We start from the raw sequence: 19,811 nt of genomic DNA, 5'->3' as shown, positions 1-19,811 counted from the left end.
AGTTGTGTTCTTTCGTAATGTTCCCAACGTACAGAATATTCCATCGCCTTTCGGGCGTGCATCAGGGGTACTATTATCTCTTATTCCGATATTTGGGTGATTACGCTACAGCGATAGTGAAGATGCGTCGCTTACAGAATGTAACCCAATTGAACAGTACTATGCAGTGAACGCGCGTGGATCAGACGCAATGGGCGTTTACTCCACATCATTGTGTGAAGTTGTTTAAACTGTTCCAGGGACTGACCTGGAAGATGGCCTTTCCGTAATTCGTACAAATATCGGAAAAACATATAATATTGTCCAGAATGCACGTCAGAAAGATGACGGAATACGTTGTTTAGCTTCGTGAAGTGCTCCATCTTTACTTCTGAACAGTTATAACAAGTTTCCGGTATATACATCGCCTTTAAAAAAATTAATCACGTCTTATTGAGCCAGTATGCTTTTGCAGACAACTGCATCGTCTCAAGAAAGTCTGGCGTTATGTATGGTGATGAGACAGAAGCCATACAGAAGTAAATAAATACACCGACTCCTTAACTCTCTTCATCCATATCTTTCAGATAGTCATAAGAGGGAAATTGCGAAAGGAGTCTCATATGTTTAATGTTAATAAAATCCATGTTAGTTGGTTGGCATCGTTACGATTTATCCCAGAATACACCATCTGTTACGAGACTGATTTCATTCCTTGAGTATCAGCAATGTCAGCACTGTAACTATAGTGGCAGCTTCAACGATCAATTGTAAACGGTGTTCGTGCTTTGGAACAGTCAGTTGTCAATGGGCAGCATTACGTAGTAGCACTGCGACAGTAAAGTGACAAGAACGTTATGTCACAAGTTGCGATGGAACTAAACCGCTAAAAATCAAGTGCTGAAGATACTTTTCAAAAATAGTGTAAACTGGTCTCACACTATGTAGGCAGTGTGGACCATTTCTGTAGTAATTGATTCTTTTATTTTATAGTTTGTACTCTAGATATGTCCTCATAATTGAAAAATGTATAGAGACAGTGTCTTCAAAGCTATTCACCGATAGCAAAGGTAGAAACTGTTGCCTAATACAGCTATTTTACCCAACGGTGAATCACGTCAACAAAAACCTCTCGTTTACACCATAAGTACTAATGTAAAGTATATCCTCTTAATTTCCTAATGTCCCCTTTCTAGCAAAAATGGCATATCTTCCTATTCCAATAAATGATTTATATGTAAACACCAACGGATCATTAGACCTGTGTAGTATGATTAGGTAAACTCTAGACTATGTATCATTTTGCCGACAGGTGGAGAAGGGAGATGAGGAGATCTTGATGACATATATCGACGACGGTCATCAGCCTGTCAAGACTACATGGTTTCCAGGAGAGGTGAGTTTCACAGATACGGTAACTAAAGCAGTAGCCCACACGAGTTAAGCCTTTCACATTTGTTTCAGAATAACAACCCTCAGTTACTTTGATACACAGGTAGTGCCATTCATCGACCATGGATAATTCGCTCCCTCCCCTTTTTATCATGTTTCCGTGTAACGTACAATAGATTTGTCGACAAGTTTCTAATTTTCCCAAATGCAGTGCGTTACATGGATTCCCCATATCCTACTACAACAAAAGGTCGAGCCTCGGAGTGGTCATTTAGAACTGTAGCTATTTATATCACTTATTTATTTCAAGCTCTGTCTTTAAATTATCGTTGACTGTGTAACTTGTAGAATGTAAGTATCCTAACAGAGTGTAATATACATATTCGAGGCAATGATACTTGCCTGTCTAACCACGTCCTCATGAATCTACAGTTGTAGGAAGACCAGCGTCACACCATATATTCCAATCCAGATTACGTTTACTGCACGAAGTATGTTGAGCACTTTTTCTCAGTAACCAGGGCAATTCCTTGGGCACATGAAGATTTTAAAACTACTGCAAACGACGATAACGTGGGCTACTTGTTACTTAGCTGTAATTATTTCACTAATTGCTTTACCAGTCCACGCTTCGTAAACTATATCTCCGTCTCGCTAGATTACTATTTACAGTGTTTCTATAGCAATGTATTCCCCTTCGAACTTCGAATTTCTGTTTTATATACTACTGTAAGCGAAGGGGTATTATACTTCACACATATAGAATTTAAATTCTGCAAGCATTGTACAAATTGTATTTAAGATTGCAAATAATCGCAGGAGTTTCAGAACTCTGCTATAATGGAAGAGCGTCGGTACATCCCTAATCAGAACATCTTAGTAATCCATAGATTGAGCTAAAATTCATAGTGGTAGATTGGGTGACATTTATATGTGAAAAAAGTAGCGGTATCTCTTGGGTCATGGTTTGTAGGCAACAAACGTACAGCTAAGGGAAAATTCCCGCTAGCCACATCTTCTGAATTACATCTCGAAAGGAATTGTGGGAGCTACTGCAAAGAATGACCGTTTCACTCAACTCTGACGTCGTAGCAACAGATAATTCTCGTTGACGCCACACACACAATTTGGAATGACCTTTCCATAGTTCTGATATTCCATATTTCACGATATGGTGGTATTTATTGTAGTGATATAAAAGCGATTTATGAGTAAGCATCGATGCATCATCAAACTTCCGTAGCGTGTAGGTAAACTCAGAAATTCTCATCGTTTTGCCGACAGGAGGAGAAGAAAACTGACATCATGACAGCCGCTTATATGGAGGATACTGAGAAGGGTCGTGAGTCTATCAAGGCTACAGATTGTTCGGCAGAGGTGAGTTTCGAAGCCACAGTAAGTTTGGTTCAAAGTAATAACCCTTATACTGTAGTTGAAACTAACCATTAAGAGGTTCATCTTAGCTTCAAGCTTCTGTTAGTTGCTATCGAATAACAAGCCTCTATGAGGATGACAGATTTTATAGTCGATACTTGTAGTTTCATTCAGCAACCACTGAGGACTTGTCCCTCCACTTCCTGTTACGTTTCTGAGTAACGTAGATGGTCAGCTAGTTTCTTGCCGTCCCAACGGTAGTATGTTGGACAGATTCCCCAAACCCCTGCAGCTGCAGTCGAGCCTGAATCATGTCATTTAGAAATGTATACTAGATGTAAATGTCATAGATATATACAGCTAACTGAAAAATTTGCAGTGATAATGTCACCTGCATTGATTATCGGAAAGAAGTGTGTCATCTATTTACAATCCTTGTTACTTCACTCAAGCATGTCGTCCCAGCGACAGACACTCGTTCACACCACATGTATAACGTGAAGCGACATACTGTATTCATAACTTCTATATGTCATTTTTAGAGGTATCATGATACGTGTTACAACGTGTATTATGTGTAAACATCGACCCACCATTAAAATTGCGTAATGCGAAGGTAAATTGAATTTTTTTTTATCATTTTGCCAACAGGTGGAGGAAGAAGATGAAGCGATGTCAACCACTGCTGTGGAGGATACGGAGAAGAGTATGGATTCGGTGGAGACTACAATCGGTTCAGAAGAGGTGAGTTTCACGGGTATACTTACATTGGTTCAAAACAATAGCCCGTATATTGTAGCTTTACACCATTGTCAGATATTTTGTATCAACAACACTCAAGAACAATGATGAACGTTTCAGTCCATACTGGTAGCATCCTTCAGCAATCGCTGACGAACGGCCCCTATTTCTTCCGTTACATTTCAGAGTCACGTATGTGGGTCGAATGCTTAGCTATTTTCCCATATGTACTGTGTTCGATAGAGTCCCGAAAATCACGTACAGCAAGGGACCAAACCTGAGTGACGTCATTTCGAAATTCAGCCTAAATACATACAGCTAATTGAAAAACATGTAGTGATAACGTCATCTCCACTATTTATCGCAAAAGAAGTCTGGCAACTATTTCCAAGCCTCACTGTTTCACTGAACTGCGTCGTCACAGCGACACATACCTCTCGTTTACATCACACATACAACGTGAAGCAACCTTTACGTAATTTCATCATGCCTTGATTGGAGGTTTCATGATATTTGTTACAGTGGTGTTACTTGTGAACATAGATGCATAAGACGTTTTATCGTTCTGCTGGCAGGTAGAAGACGAAGCTGATTTGATGCCAGTCACTGTTACGGAAGATATGGAGATGTGTCTGGAATCGGTCAAGACTACAGTTTGCTCAGCAGAGGTGAGTTACGCACACATAGTAAATTTGATTTAAAGCAGTACCACGTATGTTGTAGTTTAAACTGACCCTTACTAGGTTCGTCGTTGTTTCAAGCCTCTGTCACTTGTTGCAGGATAGCAGGCCTGAATAAGTGTCGATAAAAGTTTCATTTCATATTGATAGCTTAATTCAGCAACTATTAAGGATTGGTTCCCTACTCTTCCTGTTGTGTTTGTGAGAAACGTAAATAAGCCGTCCAATTTCTAATCTGCGAGATTTTCAAGTGTAAAGTGATGGATATATTCTCCAAATCTACATTCAGCAAGAGATCGAGCCTGAGAGACGTCATTTAGAACTGTAGCTCTACGACTGCAAATTAAATTTGGTGGTGTATCTTGTGATGTGGATTATCTAATACAATCACCACAGTGGCAGTTGCCTGTCTAAGGGCGTCATGATGCCTCTGCAGTTGGACGAGTGACACCCTTACAGCATTTATTCAAATCGTGATCATACTCTATACAGCTAGTGAGTCCTGAGGACTTTTTCTGAATCTCAAACACACATCCGCTGGCACACGGAGATCTTAAAACTAGTAATACATATATTTATTACCCGTGTTTGTTTCACTACTTGCTGTACCACTCTACGAGCTATGTTCATTATCATTCCGTCTCAGTGAATTAATATATATATATATATATATATATATATATATAGTGATTGTACCTACCAGTGGCATCCAGTGTGTTGTTTCATGGCAGACGATCGGACCGACCTGACACATCTAGCAGCCAACGCGTACTCACACTTAGCTCTCCCCCGCATCGACAATCCCCTGCCCCAACCCCGCTAGCGGTTCGTGTTGGACGTGCCTGCTTTACTACTTCGGCCTACTCTCTGATTTTTCTGTTTGTGCTGTGTGTCTGCCTAGCTGAATGAAAATCTTGTATGGACCCGACACACTTGTCTTCGTGTTTAATAGAGAAGGTTTCTTATTATTTTGTTGTTGCTTCTGTATCTGTCTCCAAAGTGATGCAAAATTTGAAGCTACGTCATTTCGATAAACATGTAGAGCTTATGGTCAAATGCCTTTGCATTGTTACCAATTATTCCAATGTGTCACAGATTGTATTCTCGAGACTGATCGAGTAACGTTAAGCGATTGCTATTCTGGATATCAAATGTTAGGTCCAGGTATTTGCGTTGAGTGTTAAATCGAGTGGAGCTGAAAACCATGTAGCACCCAGTGGTGTTTTCAACCACTGTACAGACTTTGTTTTACTATCCTCTCCCACATCTTGCCAGAACAGTACCAAAGTGCGTTGGGACGAAAACTTATGGCATTAGACGTACTTTTATCCTTTTTAGGCTTTGGATACTTGATCTTGCACCGCATGCAGTCAAGTTCTCTAACTAAAGTAGTTTAGGCAGGCGTCAACAGGTTACATATCATGAGGTAATGAATATTGTCTTTTCTTGATAAGCTGTTGGTGTTTGATTTTATAGCAGATCAAGGCCTATTTGTATGGCTCGAGGACTCACAGTTTAGGTGCCAGATTACGAATCTAAAGGCTTGATTTTTGATATCAGGTCAGTTCGAAGATTTTTATTCGTCACAGGTCACCTCTATCGCCTCTGTTAATGTTTGTTAATATGAAAAAATGCTGTGTACTTCCATGGTTCAGAGTCTTGTTAAATTACAAGTAGCCCAATATCTGCCTGGGTGTAGGTCGGTCAAAGTTTGGAGGAATGCGCTTGCATAGCAACTCCAGTAGGATGATGCCTGGTACAGCATAGTTGTGTTCAAATCAGTGTTTTCACTGACGATAGCTTTATCTTTAAATCCCTTCAGTTGTGAATAGCTGCAGAAGAAAGTAGTCTCGAAGGTCTCCTGGGTAGGGATAACAGCTGAAAGTGCGATTTCGTCAGAGCAATCCATTTACCAGATACTTTCATCGTTCCTGTTCCGCAAGATTTTATCTTTACGTCGTATGTCACACTAACCAGGCCATTACAGTACTCAAATCAATTTATTATCCTCTCTTATTTTAGTATTCTCTTAGGCGCGTTATTGTTTGTAAGCTTGTTCTTTTCCGGTATCCCGTAAATTTGTGGTGGCCAAATTTCATATTTTTTTGAGATATAAACCACATTTATATTAGAGCTTCTCGGCAACTGTTTCTCTCTCTATTGATGTTCGAGGACATGCATAAATAGGTAAAAAACAACTTCAGAAATCTGTATTGGAAAGAATTCCTGTCGAGGCACTGTTTAACGTCTGTCATACGGAGTTCTGTTATGAATGAAGCTCGTCGAATAGGTTTCTTAAGTCAAAACATTCTCAGAGTCTTACTTGTATCAGAATGGTGACACGTAATTTTGTATAAAACTTGTGTAATTTTTATCACAAAAAATACATTTTCCTATTGATTAGCTGCAGCTGTTATTTCTCTTACTGGCAGATGGCAGCACCAGAGGCTGCGACATCGCTGGAAGTGGACCCTGATGCGGCGTCCAGCACAGCCGCCCACACCTGTGCTCGACTGCCGCTGCACTTGGGGAACGGTCTGGTTGTTGTTACAGGCCCGCCGCAAAAACGGGCTTTCTCAAGAAGCCCATAAAGCCAGTTCTTGTTTATGTTAATGAATGTTACTGTTTGTGTTTATTTTCCGTTCTGTTTGTTAAAATGTTAAAAAGCTTGTTCAGTTCATTTTGTTGTTGTTTGCGTTCAAAAGTTTGAATTAATTAAAAATTTTGTTCATCTACTTTGGTCTTTTACTGCCTTTGTTGGTATGTAAATATTGCATCGTAAAGGTACAGCTATATCAGATTACTGGTTGTTCAGTTTTTCTTCCCTTGTAACATTGAAGGCTCTGATGTTGTCGAATTGTTTTCTGAACTGAAAAGCTGTGATCGTTCTACAAAAATGCAAAGGACAGATTCTCCTTTAATACTTAGTAAAGAACGTGGAAGAACGTCTCTTACTTTAATATGAATGCGAGTGCCACAGATACCGTTGACGTACTACGAAGAGTACTCGTTTATTACCGTCCGATCGGTTACGACATGGAAACCATAATGACACTCAAAAATTGATTTGCAACAATTAGCTACTTCTCTATGTAGTCGCAGTTCCGACTTGTTGAAGAACCTGTGATGTATTTTCTATGAGCTGTACAACACAAAATACCAAAAGGATATGCTATGAATTTTCTGGAAGAATTAGAAACATATACACATATGAAAAATCATCCAAAAGATATTCTCAATGAACAAACCGATCTTCAACAAAAAATTAACGAGAAAATAAAACAGATCTTGGAGTCCACTTAATAGCACCGCCATGGCCAATCCAGCGGTGAGGGTAGGTGCGGTTGAAATGGTCCCTCACACGTAAGGTAACATGTAAAGGGGAAGCGTCATGTTAAAGGTACATTCTAATTCGCTTGGCTAAAGGAACGTCTTCCAATAGCTCCACAAATGAATTTTCCAAAAAATGCAGGTACCTATCTCCCGTCAGTCGCTGACTGATAATAAATGGACCTGTCAAAATGATCACGATCACGCCGCAACAAACATTTATGGAAAACGAACTTGGAAAACTGAAGCGTCTGTAAATTTCCCGTGACCTTCGATGATTATTGCGTGTGTTGTTTATTCCATGTCGTAAAAAGTGGACTTCGTATGGAAGCAAATGACTATTCTGAATTACCCAGTGACAGAATTGAAGTCGTTGAGCATAGTCGCCAACGTGAAGATTTAGGACACGCTGTATGTGAAATGGATACCTGGTTCTCCGCATGCAGAGTATCCCATACACGTGTCTGTGGGATATTCATAGGCAGGGACATTCTTCGTATGCCCGTACCGGGTCTTCGCTCAACACTTGCGATAGTATCTTCCTGTTCTTGAAAAGTCTGAGGACGTGCACGCTCAGACGAAAAATGTCTACTTGATAGAGAGCCTGTTGCACGCAAAGTGATGAACACTTCGGTAAACACCCTGTGATCAGGTAATCGTCGAGTCGGAAAGCGCCTGTGGCAGAAGCCATAAGCATACACCATATCCGCGCATTCCTCATTACCGTAGACGTGTGGCATTGTTAGCAGCGCTTGTACGGACCCAGTTAACACCATACACTACTCAGCTAACCGATCCGTCGCCGGTACACTACACAATGCGGCTTACACGGCACAACTGCGCAAACAACGTGTGATTGTACTACGTACTACGTACGTCACATGAGCATAATACGGGGTAGGTTGCATAGCGTTAACATGGCATGTACCCTGCATTGTTTGCAATAAAATCACGTTGTCGTCGAGTTGTATTACGTATACGTTCACGTTGTGCGCATCAATTTTGCAGAATTAAAGTTCCTTTCAACACCCATACCTACCTAACGAAGCATTTGTGGACCTATGATCATATAACATTTTTTGTCTGGAATTACGTATACTGTCACTGTGTAAAATGTTGAGTTTTCTTCCCCAAACAGCCTGTATATGTGAATTAACGTTTGTGTACAACTTTGGTAAATGTGAGTGGATTCAAGAACTGCAACACGTACAGGCGCACTTGAGAATGGTCTATAGCCGAAACAACCTTGTAATATGGAAGAAGTACTACTAATTAAACTATCAGCTGTTTGCCTGGAATAATTCAATGTAAAATGTCGTATTAAGATGAATTGTATGCTGTAGGCCCAGCAGAAAATGAAATAATGGACAAAGTGTCTATAAACCATCGTGTCACATAGATATTTAGAATGAATCTAATATGGCTGTTACCACTGAACTGATTTAGTAGAAGACATTTAATACCAGGCCAGACTATAACTTTCATGCAACACAAAGAGGAAACAGCATAAAACACTTAAATTAAAAGCTTAAATATAGTCTGATTGTGCCTGTGATATTACACAAAGCAGTCCACATCCTTAGTCTTCATTCAACAGTGAAAACCAGTTAAGCTATACCTAAGGCATGGCCTCACAGTAGCCGTGATATTACACAGATAGATGCATCATCCTCAAATTTAATGAAGCAGTGAAAATCAATTTATTTAATTGAGTGTGAGGCTTTTCCATGATTTGTGACTTTTGCAGTTGCATTTTTTGTCTCTTAAGGCCTGATACCTGGCTCTTTATTTAAAAAATCTAAACTCAAATACAATTTTTGCAACCGCTCCTTACTAAAGACTATCCATACCATTTTAGCATCTTTAGAATTTTAAATTTACCATTCATCATTAGTATCATACATTAAAAATAATCCATCATTTTCTTGGGAAACATTAACGGTAAAATGCATCGGTACGTCTGATCCAATTATGCAGTAGAATATCACTTCCTCTAGTCAAACAGGTACAAGAGACGACGATATTTAATAATCAGAATCCACTTGCCCATGACAAGGATAATTACAACAACATCTGGAGATAAACAATTACATAGCCTAGGTAATAATGCAAAGGATCCCCAAGTACACAATAAAACTGTTAATAAAATTTGTTCATGGCCACATATGACGTTACTAGCTATCATCAATGCTCTCTTTATTACGACGTTCAGCATTATGGCGGAAACGAGAAATACCTAAATGATGAAAAAAGGTGGATCAGCACTCGCAACATAGAACCTTATCTAAACAAGATTATCTCTAACACATAGAAATAAGACTAATCAAACACTTTCCAAGTCAGATGAATACTTGGAGACTAAAATCACGGTTTCGCTTATTTAGACATGTCAAAATAGCATACCATTGTGTGTGAGAGAGAAAAGAAACCCACACCTCATGAATCATGTCCAATTTATAACATTGTACTACTCAAGATTAATTCCACTCATTCCATAGATGAGTACACTCAGTCCCTCATCACTTCCCCTTTATCTGTTCAGATTAATTATAATACGTCGTCATTTCTACTGAGTAACAATTTTCTCTTCGCTATCGTCAACATCTTCATTCCTTGTTTGATTGTAGTTACTGAAGATTTCAGTTACTTAAAAATTTATGAAAAATAACACATCTGAAAAAGCATGAGGTATGTATTACTACACAAACAGTTCATGACACTTTTGTAATACAATAAATGATAACAATTCTCTCCACACTATTTTCTTGAATGAAATATCATTTTTAACTAAGAAGTCGCGTTGAATGGCGATGTTTTTCTGATCTCTCAGTTTATTTTTTTACTTCCATATCAGATCTTAGTCATGATCATTAGCATTGTATCATGGGGAGGATCTAATAAAATTACTATAATCAACATTTTCCATGTTCATAATACAAAAAATGATCGGCTGTAAATTTTCCTGTGGGTCATATTTTAACCCTAACAGAGATCTCAAAAGTGCATTTGTAACAACATTGGCCATACCTGGTATGTAAACTATTTTGAAGCTGAATTCTTGAAGATACAACGCAAACCTGGCCAAATGACGGCTGAGCAATAAACCATAATCAAGTTGGGATCTCACAGAAGAAACGCCTCGGCAAGAATTTGTTTCTAATTTCAAATTTCGTTTGTGCCTCTTGATCCCATCTCAAGAAATTTTCTTGCCTGTCAACGTGAACAAGAGTGCCATGGCCAAGATAGTCAGCTTTACAAATATTTTGTAGAAATTGATGAATCCTAAAATGCCCAAATCTGCTCCCTTATCTTGGGTGCTGGGAAGCCACTAGTGGAGTCTACTGTTTCTTGCTAGACTAAATTCTCTGACGCCATAACAACGTGGCCAAGAAACCTTACCTACTTCAATACAGATTCTCAGTTTCTGAAGTCAACAGTCACCCCCTATCCTTTAAAAGCACCCATCAGCATACCCAACCCTCATTATCATTCTTCCAACACTATCCTACAGTTAAGATATGATTAACGTACGTTGTGAACTACTTCTTTAGATCCAACGAAAAACCTCTTTGAAAACCTTTAAAAAATGCTCCCAAACTATCATGCAAGGTGATGGGTAACTTAGCAGCAACCAAAGCATTAGTATGTGTTACACTTCCTGCATATGCGATGCTACCATATCAGATGTGGTTAGGACCTCAAAAACCTGAAATATTGGTTTTAACTCTTCTAGCATCAGTGGCTTCCGGAATAACTATTGTATTAATTTTTCTTGAATCTAACGCTATTCTAATGTCATCCCCTCTTTTCACACAACCAGCACTGAATTAAGAGTTAACCACTGGTCTCATTACTCCTTGTTGTAGTATTTTCTCAGTTTGATCTCTAACTCATTTATTGTAAATTATTGGTATTGAATACAGCTTAACAAAGAAATTTAACCTATTACGAAAAGCCCTTAATAGTACTTGGATATTCAGAGGATACAGAAAAGTGATGGCATTGAACCAAAAAGTGATGGCATAGAACCTCATACGAATTTCTTTTCGCTAAGTCGTCGACCTCTTCCATTTATTCAAACTTATTCTGATTCTCTTGTCCGATATTAAGACCCTTGTTTTAGGCTAGTAATATAAATGCACTAGATATAATCTCTTTAAGAACAGACTTCCACTTGAATGATACCCATGACTACATTAAAAATTCAATCTGCCAGGAAGTTTCATATCAGTGCACACTCTGCTGAAGAGTGACAATCTCATTCTGGAAATATTGCTTGTTTCATTGGCAGCACCGACCGAGGCTGCAGAACTCAGCTGTCAACCATGTGGTGATATACTCACTATCTGTGTTTTATTTCTAGGATCAGCTTATCTGATCTCCACAATCTCTGGACTTTAATGTTTGTCACACCATCAGTAACATGATTACTGAGACATCTCCCAAATTTATTGTTATTCCACATACATCCATTATTTCTTGATCTCAATTTGTCATTCCCGTATTTGACACATCATGAATCATATTCCCTGATATCGTAGCTTCTTCCTTGATGAAACCTAGAATTTGGATATTAAACTTCATTGACATGGCTGGTATAGAAATCTGGTTCCTCAGTGGCATATTCCAGGTTCTGTAAAAAATCTGAAAAGTTACTAAATCATTAACACGACTAGCAAGAATGATTTCTGGTAAACGTTGAGACAAATTCAGAAGACATAAGCGAATAAAGTCAGTAGTACCAAAATGATTATATAAAAACTCAATCTTCTGTAACATGATTTTAAAGAACTGAACAGGACAGCTAAAACCAGAATAATTGTTAAAACTTTTTCATCGTCAGGATACTACTGTATTTAACTCTGTCCTGTGCTGTTTCAGATCAACATGTAAACAAGAATATTTTGTGTAAACTCCTCATATGATTCAGTACCACTAATTAGTTTACAGATTCACTCTGCGGGTTCATTTAATAGATAACTACACACATTTTCAACCTTGTGACTATGTAGCAATGTAGTTGGATGGGAGTAATCCAATTTTTGCAACCTAGATCGATGATAAATGCTGTTGGGTGTCTTTCTAAAAAATTGAAACATTCTCACACTTAAAAAGTTTCTATAATGAGAAGAATATATTTTCTCACTATGTACCTTATCTCCGTAAGGATTTCCACTACTCGGCTGTAATCTGTTGCTTTCACAGTGACAGCTAGAAGTAGGCACACTTATTACCCGTTTAGTTTACAATTATCGTTTTGGCTGAGTATGCTGCTTACCGATGACGTGTACTTCTATTGGCTGATGGCCTATGACGCACGAACTGTATAACTGCGCTCAATGGAAATGTAGCATCAGGTAAAACAAATGTACATTCTGTTAACACACTCTTGACAAAAAACCAATTGGAATTTAAAATAACAATATAAAACTGTTGTTTTACGGTCGAACAATGCAGTTGCGCACGCGTTTAGGGGACAACACATTTACCTTTAACACATTCTTCTACAGGAAAACGTGGGAAATAAAACCTGCTGTATTAGGATCTAATAACTGAAGCGAGCACGCAATAAATATGCTGTTAACACATTCTTACACAGAGAATCGTTTGGAATTAAAGCAAAACTATTATTTTTGAATCTAATTACTAGAGTAGAGCGTGCAGCAGAGAAAAATACATTCGCTCTTCAAATATAATTCTACAGGAAAGAAAACTAAATGAAAATGAAATAGAAACTTTGGTGTACGATCTAATTACTATGAAAGAGAGGTCACCATTAGGGGAGTAGGGGGTCGACTTTTGAATCGATGTGGCTAACGACCGGGATCCGTTTGCAAGTAATCGACGAAAAAGGAATTCGGAAATTCTCGCGAGAATCTATACCATCGAAAAAAGGCCATACTGTCAGCTGAAGTGGTGCTGTGAACAACACGTCTGCTTACTATGTGAGAGGCAGATGTTCAACTCTTGTCAGTTGCTGTAACATTATTTTCAAATGTGTATCGAAATGACTTTTATCAATATATTAACAAATCTTGTAGCAAAAAATACATTTCTGACTGCATTGCGGAACCAATAGAAACAGATTATTCTACTTTTGTCAATCAATACATCACCATTTCCGAACATTTAAATAATATGATGGATAAATAAAAATAATTAAAATCACATACATAAGGATTTCAAATAAAAAAGAAGGACGGGAACAATATATGTGTCCTAGTGAAAAACGTTAATACAATACTTTCAACAACCTGTAACCCACATGTAAGGGCTGAACACATACATACAAGTATGTAATTCTGTCTCATCTGCTGACTCGGTAGAGCTGTTGCTGACGTCCCAAATAGCTGACTTTGATGATTCTGAATCTGTCTAATCCGATCTATCCCTAGAGCTACGCAACGAAATTTCACTGTCACTGTCTGGTTAAAATTGAATATTTATGCTCCTAAGAGCATCGTCCATCAGCTCGACTCTGTGGAGTATTCGTCCATAATAGTTTCCACTTTATCACACGCTTTCTACCAGTTGCCTTACGTAACGCTCCGAATTGCAGCCGTAACCATTGTCTGAGTTGGTAAAGGGTAACGCCGCTGATGTTGTTCAGCGAAACTTGCTGTTTCATTAAACTCCAGAGAAGTTCGATTGGAGTTCAAGTCATAGTTTTAGGGTGGATTGCGTGACATTGTAAATCTTTCCCCAGATTCTGGTAGTAATGTATCCAATGTATACTCTGGCTCCTGCTTGTAACGTTTCACAACTTCCAAGAGCTCACAGTATGTTAAAGCCGCACCAAATGGAAATTTATACTTAGTCAGCCATGATTGTATACCTACTTTACGAGAAGATTTGTTAGGTAATTTATTGTCGTGAGCACAATGGTAGGGTGCATTGTCTAATACCACAACGCCTCCACATGGAATATTTGGTATTAGGCACTCTTGCAACCACTGTATATAATTTTCACTGTTCATTTCGTTGTGATAATCTTCCGTTGCTGACCTCGAATAATAAATGAGCTCTGCACACTCGTTGAACCCCATTTCTACTCCCGCTTGAAGCACTATTGCTCTTTGTCTAGAACATTAATTTTCCGCCACTCCTGGTACGTCACTATGCTGCCAATATTTACTGATAGAATAGTGCATATGCACGCATGTTTCATCAGTGTACAACATGGGTTTCTTTTCACTTTCTCGTTTCCTCTCAAGATTCTAAGGAAGAGTGTACGTCTTGCTACAATGTCCTTCCTCTCAACTGGAAATGTTCGTCTATTTTTAAATTTTTTGAAATGAGACCCATATCCCTCAAATTTTCCAGAAAGTGGCTCGTTTTCCCGTGAAATTAATGTCTGTATCTTCCTTTACTCAATTGTAAGGCATTCGATGTATGGGTGTTCCTATTTTGACGTTGCAGTATTTCAAGGGCTTTCTTTTGGGTAAGCACTTACCATAGTTGTCGAGACACTTCGATTTCTGCCTCACTCTCTTCTTTCTCGGTGTCACAATTTCTTGAGCACTCCCTCTGACTTTCTTAACATCGTTCACAACATTACGCAATGTCCTTACACTCTTTCCTACTGCTTCTACTGCTGCTGTTTCCAGAACCTCTTCTAACGGTATTATCAAACATTATCGTTTTTATTTTCCAGAGGAATAAACTACGTTATTAATCGAGACTTTCCTATCTAAGTGTACTTCCCGGTAACGCACATTTAGGCGATCACTATCAATTTCAGCAGACGCTAAAAGTATACAGCAGTATACTGACACACTATGAGAATAACGTGACCGTACAATGCCGAGCCCATGAGTCATTCGTGTACTTTCAAGTTTCGTCGGACGCTTTCAGCCCCGTTAGTATGTAAACAACGCTTAGATTCGCGTTCTGCCGTCGGCAGTTGTAAAATGAACAGGTAATACATAGCATGTCTTCGCCAACAACAGATATTTGACCTCAACTATTTCCTAACTCGTCACTAACACCTTTATCAAACATTTTTGCAATTATTTAGAGTCTGCCATTTAATTACTTTCCTGAGTTCCTTCTCCTCCCACCGATTTTTGTTTGCTCATCCTTGAATTTCAGTAACGATTTACTGTCGCGCGGCTCCCCCCATCGGAGGTTCGAGTCCTCCCTCGGGCATGGGTTATGCGTAACAAAATGTGCCCCTCTAGCTGTGTTTGCTCCATATTGTGTTGTAAATGACACCAAAGAACAATTGACTGCTATAATATCGTTACCAGCAACTGGTAAGGCCACAGATATTTCGAAGGCTGTTAAAAATTAGCATCTTGGGAAAGAAACAGACTGAAGAAAAATTCTTTCGACAAAAACTGATAGTGCTTTCAAAACGGTGGACAGAAGAAAAGGTATCATTAGGTTTTTCCTCGAACACATGCGACACTCTTTTGTTGAATTTCACTGCATCATACATCATCAAGCCGTGAATGCTACTTCGCTTTCACTTCCTTTGATATTGGACGTAGTGGCAAGCTTCTAATAAAGGAAAGTTCTAAATGTTTTTACATTTGGTCAACGCAGTATACAGTTGCTTACAGATGTATAAAGATGTCTCCTAATTGACCCACGGCAGAGTACGCTGAACTTTGGGCATTATTTGTAAGAAATCAGGCTCTTTTTACAAAATGAGGGAAAGATTGTTTAGGAACATATTACAACATTTCAGTGGTTTCAGTTTAACGCAAAACAGTTATAACAGATCTTCATCGCACTTTCGAGGCTAAACTGCAACTATTCTATAACGAATTGTTTCCAAACACTATAAGTAAATACAACATTGGAAAAAACTGCCATTGATTTGAAATTACACGAAAATAAAGACCAAGAGAAGTCACTGAGGAATTTTCGCGCTAATACACTCGAAGAATTTTCATCGAGATTTTCTGAGATCAAAGAGCTGTCGGAAACAGTAATATTTATTATCTGTCCTGATGTATCTTCATTGGATAAACAAGCTTTGTTAAATTTTATTGACTGGAAACTGAAAAAATTTAAATGCAGCTGACGGATTTCACGTTTAGTTCAGTATGCGCTGAAAAATTTACTGAACAAGAAAAGAATTAGAGGTAAACAAATTATAAAGAGTATCAGGCAATATGAAGAAAAATGTCGGCATTGAAATTGTGGAAACAATTTATTCAATTCAGACACCGATATCTGTCTGAAGAAGGTGGGGTTTACTGTTATGTTCATCCCCCTGAACCTGTTTATCGTTATTGTTTGAAATGGACAACATTAATGACTCGCTACGAAGCCGGCTGCCCGGTGATGGCGTTCACCTTGCATTCTGCTAAAAGTTACGAAGTATTAACCTAATAGAAATTACTTGGCATCGAACTCACAACAGCACGTTGGTGTGCGACAGCCTGTCGTATAAAACAAGAATCTTCTGACCAAGAGTGTCAAGCCAGGATACGATGAGTCAGCAAAGTCCATACGCACCGCTCTCACATCGTTGTTTACATTACAAAATCTATTCCACTGCTATTTCTCATTAGCAATCTTAGGGACTGACCGATATGGTTCTACTGACTTTTGTGGCATTTCTTAATGAATTTCAAAGCAAAGTTCATAATTTCGAATGCTACATTAGCAGAGACCAATGAGGGCAAATGTAAATTTTCAGTTTTCGCCAGAATCCATCCTGATTTCCACCGCTCTGAAGAATTCAGAAAGTTTAGGAAGACGTGCCTCTGTTGTCCTTAATTTAATTCAACGAAACATCATCGACATGGGCTTTCGGAGCCGAAGGCCCACTCGTGTAACCTTGATGACTGCACAACATAAAGCTTTACTCCTCGCCTGGGCCCATGAACACCGACATTAGACTGTTGATGACTGGAAATAAGTTGTCTGGTCGGTCGAGAGTAGTTTCAAATTGCATCGAGTGGGTTGACGTGTACAGGTACGGAGACAACTTCATGAATCCATGCACCCTGAATGTCGGCTGGCGTCTGTTCAAGCGGGTGGAAATTCTGTAACTGTGTGGAGTAAGTGCAACTGGAGTCATATAGGATCCCTGATACGCCTACATATGACTCTGACAGGTGATACACACGTAAGCATACTTTCTGTACACCTGCTTCCATTCACGTCAATTGTGCATGTTAATGGACTTTTGCAATTCTAGCTTAACAATGCGACACCCCAAATGTCCAGTATTACTACAGAGTGGTTCCAGGAACACTCTTCTGAGTTTAAACACCTCTCCTTTCCTCCAATCTGCCCAGACATCAACATTATTGAGCATACGTTGGAGGCCTAGCAACGTGTTGTTCAGCAGACATTTCCTTCCTCTCGTCCTCTTACGGATTTATGGACAGCCGTGAAGGATTAATGGTGTCAGTTCCCTCCAGCACCACTTCACACATTAGTCCAGTCCATACCACGTCGTGATGCAGCCCTTCTGCGTGTTCCCTGGGGGCCCTATGACATGATGGGCATATGTACCAGTTTGTTTCCATCTTCATCGTATATTCGAGTTGAAATGGGAGTTGTCTCCCATGCAAAACTTGTGCAGACTGAGGCTAAGATTCCATCAGTGCCTTGGCCGCTGTTTAATTTTAACAACTTAAAAGTTCTGTCTCAACACGTCGATCTTTCTGTAATCAGTTCCTAAGAAATGACATGTTTTGACCAGTAATTTTTTACATAATTTTTTAATATTAATTTTTGCTTATTACCTTAGTAGTTCAACTTTGCCTAAGTCGTATGGTCTCCAATGAGTGTCTGCAATGTAAGCTATTTCCAACTACTACATGAGTCGTTCGTCGTCCCTTATGAACCATATTAAACGAGTTTGTGTTCTTCGCATTAGAACTGTGAGATGTTGCCATAACGATACCATCACACGGAAGGTGGGGGCAGTTCTAAATGTGATTCCTCTGTGCAGAGGTGTTCCGGTTTTTCCGGTGCCTGCTGCTATGCTGCGGGGTCCGCAAGGAGGCGGAGCCAGAGGCGGAGGCCGTCAGCGCTGACTCACCGCCCGGCAGCACCAAGGTGAGTGACGCCGCCACACATGGCTCCTGGCAGGTGGAGCACAGTAGCCAGCCTTCCCAGCAGCAGCCAGAATCCTTTTAGCAAGGTCTGCTAGTGTTGCGTCATATGGACTACTTACTGTAAATGGACTCTTGACCTTCTCTATCCTACATGGCGAAACTCAGTTTCAGCCAGCGGATCTGTAACTGCTACTTCCTTATCAATACCTTTAGAAAGTATCTTTCTGTATCATTATCATTGGCTTCAGTCAGCGAAGTATCACTAGAGATATATGTCTGATTCCTTGTGTTTTTACAGGGTGGTTTAAAAAGAATGCATTAATTTCAAACTAGTATTACTGATCACGTATAAAATATGTTTACACTAGTCCAGTATGTTAGTTAAACTATATCAAATCTGCAGTTTTTCTTAAAGCTAACATTACCAACTTGGCGTCCCTCTTCCTGCACTCACATTAAAAGTGCTTCTCTAAAATTCTATATAATTTTTGTGACATTTTGTGGAATAGCAGCATTTTCTTCTCGTATTGCAAACTTCAGATCGATGATTGAATGAAGTTTTACGGCAATAAACTTTGCATTTCCAATGACACGATAAGAAGAAGAAGCAAAGTGACATATATGGCAAGTGTGTATCCAGTGAAGATCGCCAAAGCATTAGATCAAGTATTGAGTAAACATTTCTCGAACAACTGCATTAAACCATTAGCTGTGTGGGATGTGGCTTCATCTTGTTTCAACGACTTTTCTGTCAAGTTAAACCTTCATGTTGTGGGCGAAAAAATTGTGTAGGATTGCAACATAACGTTCATAATTTACTGTTACACGAGCGCCGCCTGCTTCAAAAAATAAGCCTCAAGGACCACCACTGAGGAAACTCCACACCACACTGGTATTTTAACAGTGTACAGTGGGTTATTATGCAGTTCTTTTAGGTTGTAGACAGGCCATATGCACATTACACTTAAGGTGAATACATTATCTCTTTTCGTAAATGAGAAAGCACAGCTACTAGATGCCGCCAAGGTCCTCAGTCTGAAGCCATTAAGGCGAATATGTGGAAGGGTGTTGTTGTAGTGCCAGAAGCCATACAGTCTTAAACTGGTGGTTGTGGCATCATGGAGCTTTCGTTTCGATTGCTTTACAAAAAAAAATCGTTCATCATCACCCATTTGCGACAAAAAGTTCCGGCAATAAACCATGTGACAGGCGATAATGACAGAAATGCAGTTCTGAAAATAAAATTAGATGAGATCTTTGTTAAAGTAACGATACTCTAAAAAATGCAGGA

Source organism: Schistocerca cancellata, chromosome 7 (genome assembly GCF_023864275.1).
Source record: "Schistocerca cancellata isolate TAMUIC-IGC-003103 chromosome 7, iqSchCanc2.1, whole genome shotgun sequence".
NCBI classification, from domain to species: Eukaryota; Metazoa; Arthropoda; class Insecta; order Orthoptera; family Acrididae; genus Schistocerca; species Schistocerca cancellata.
Note: the sequence above shows the minus strand (reverse complement) of the source record.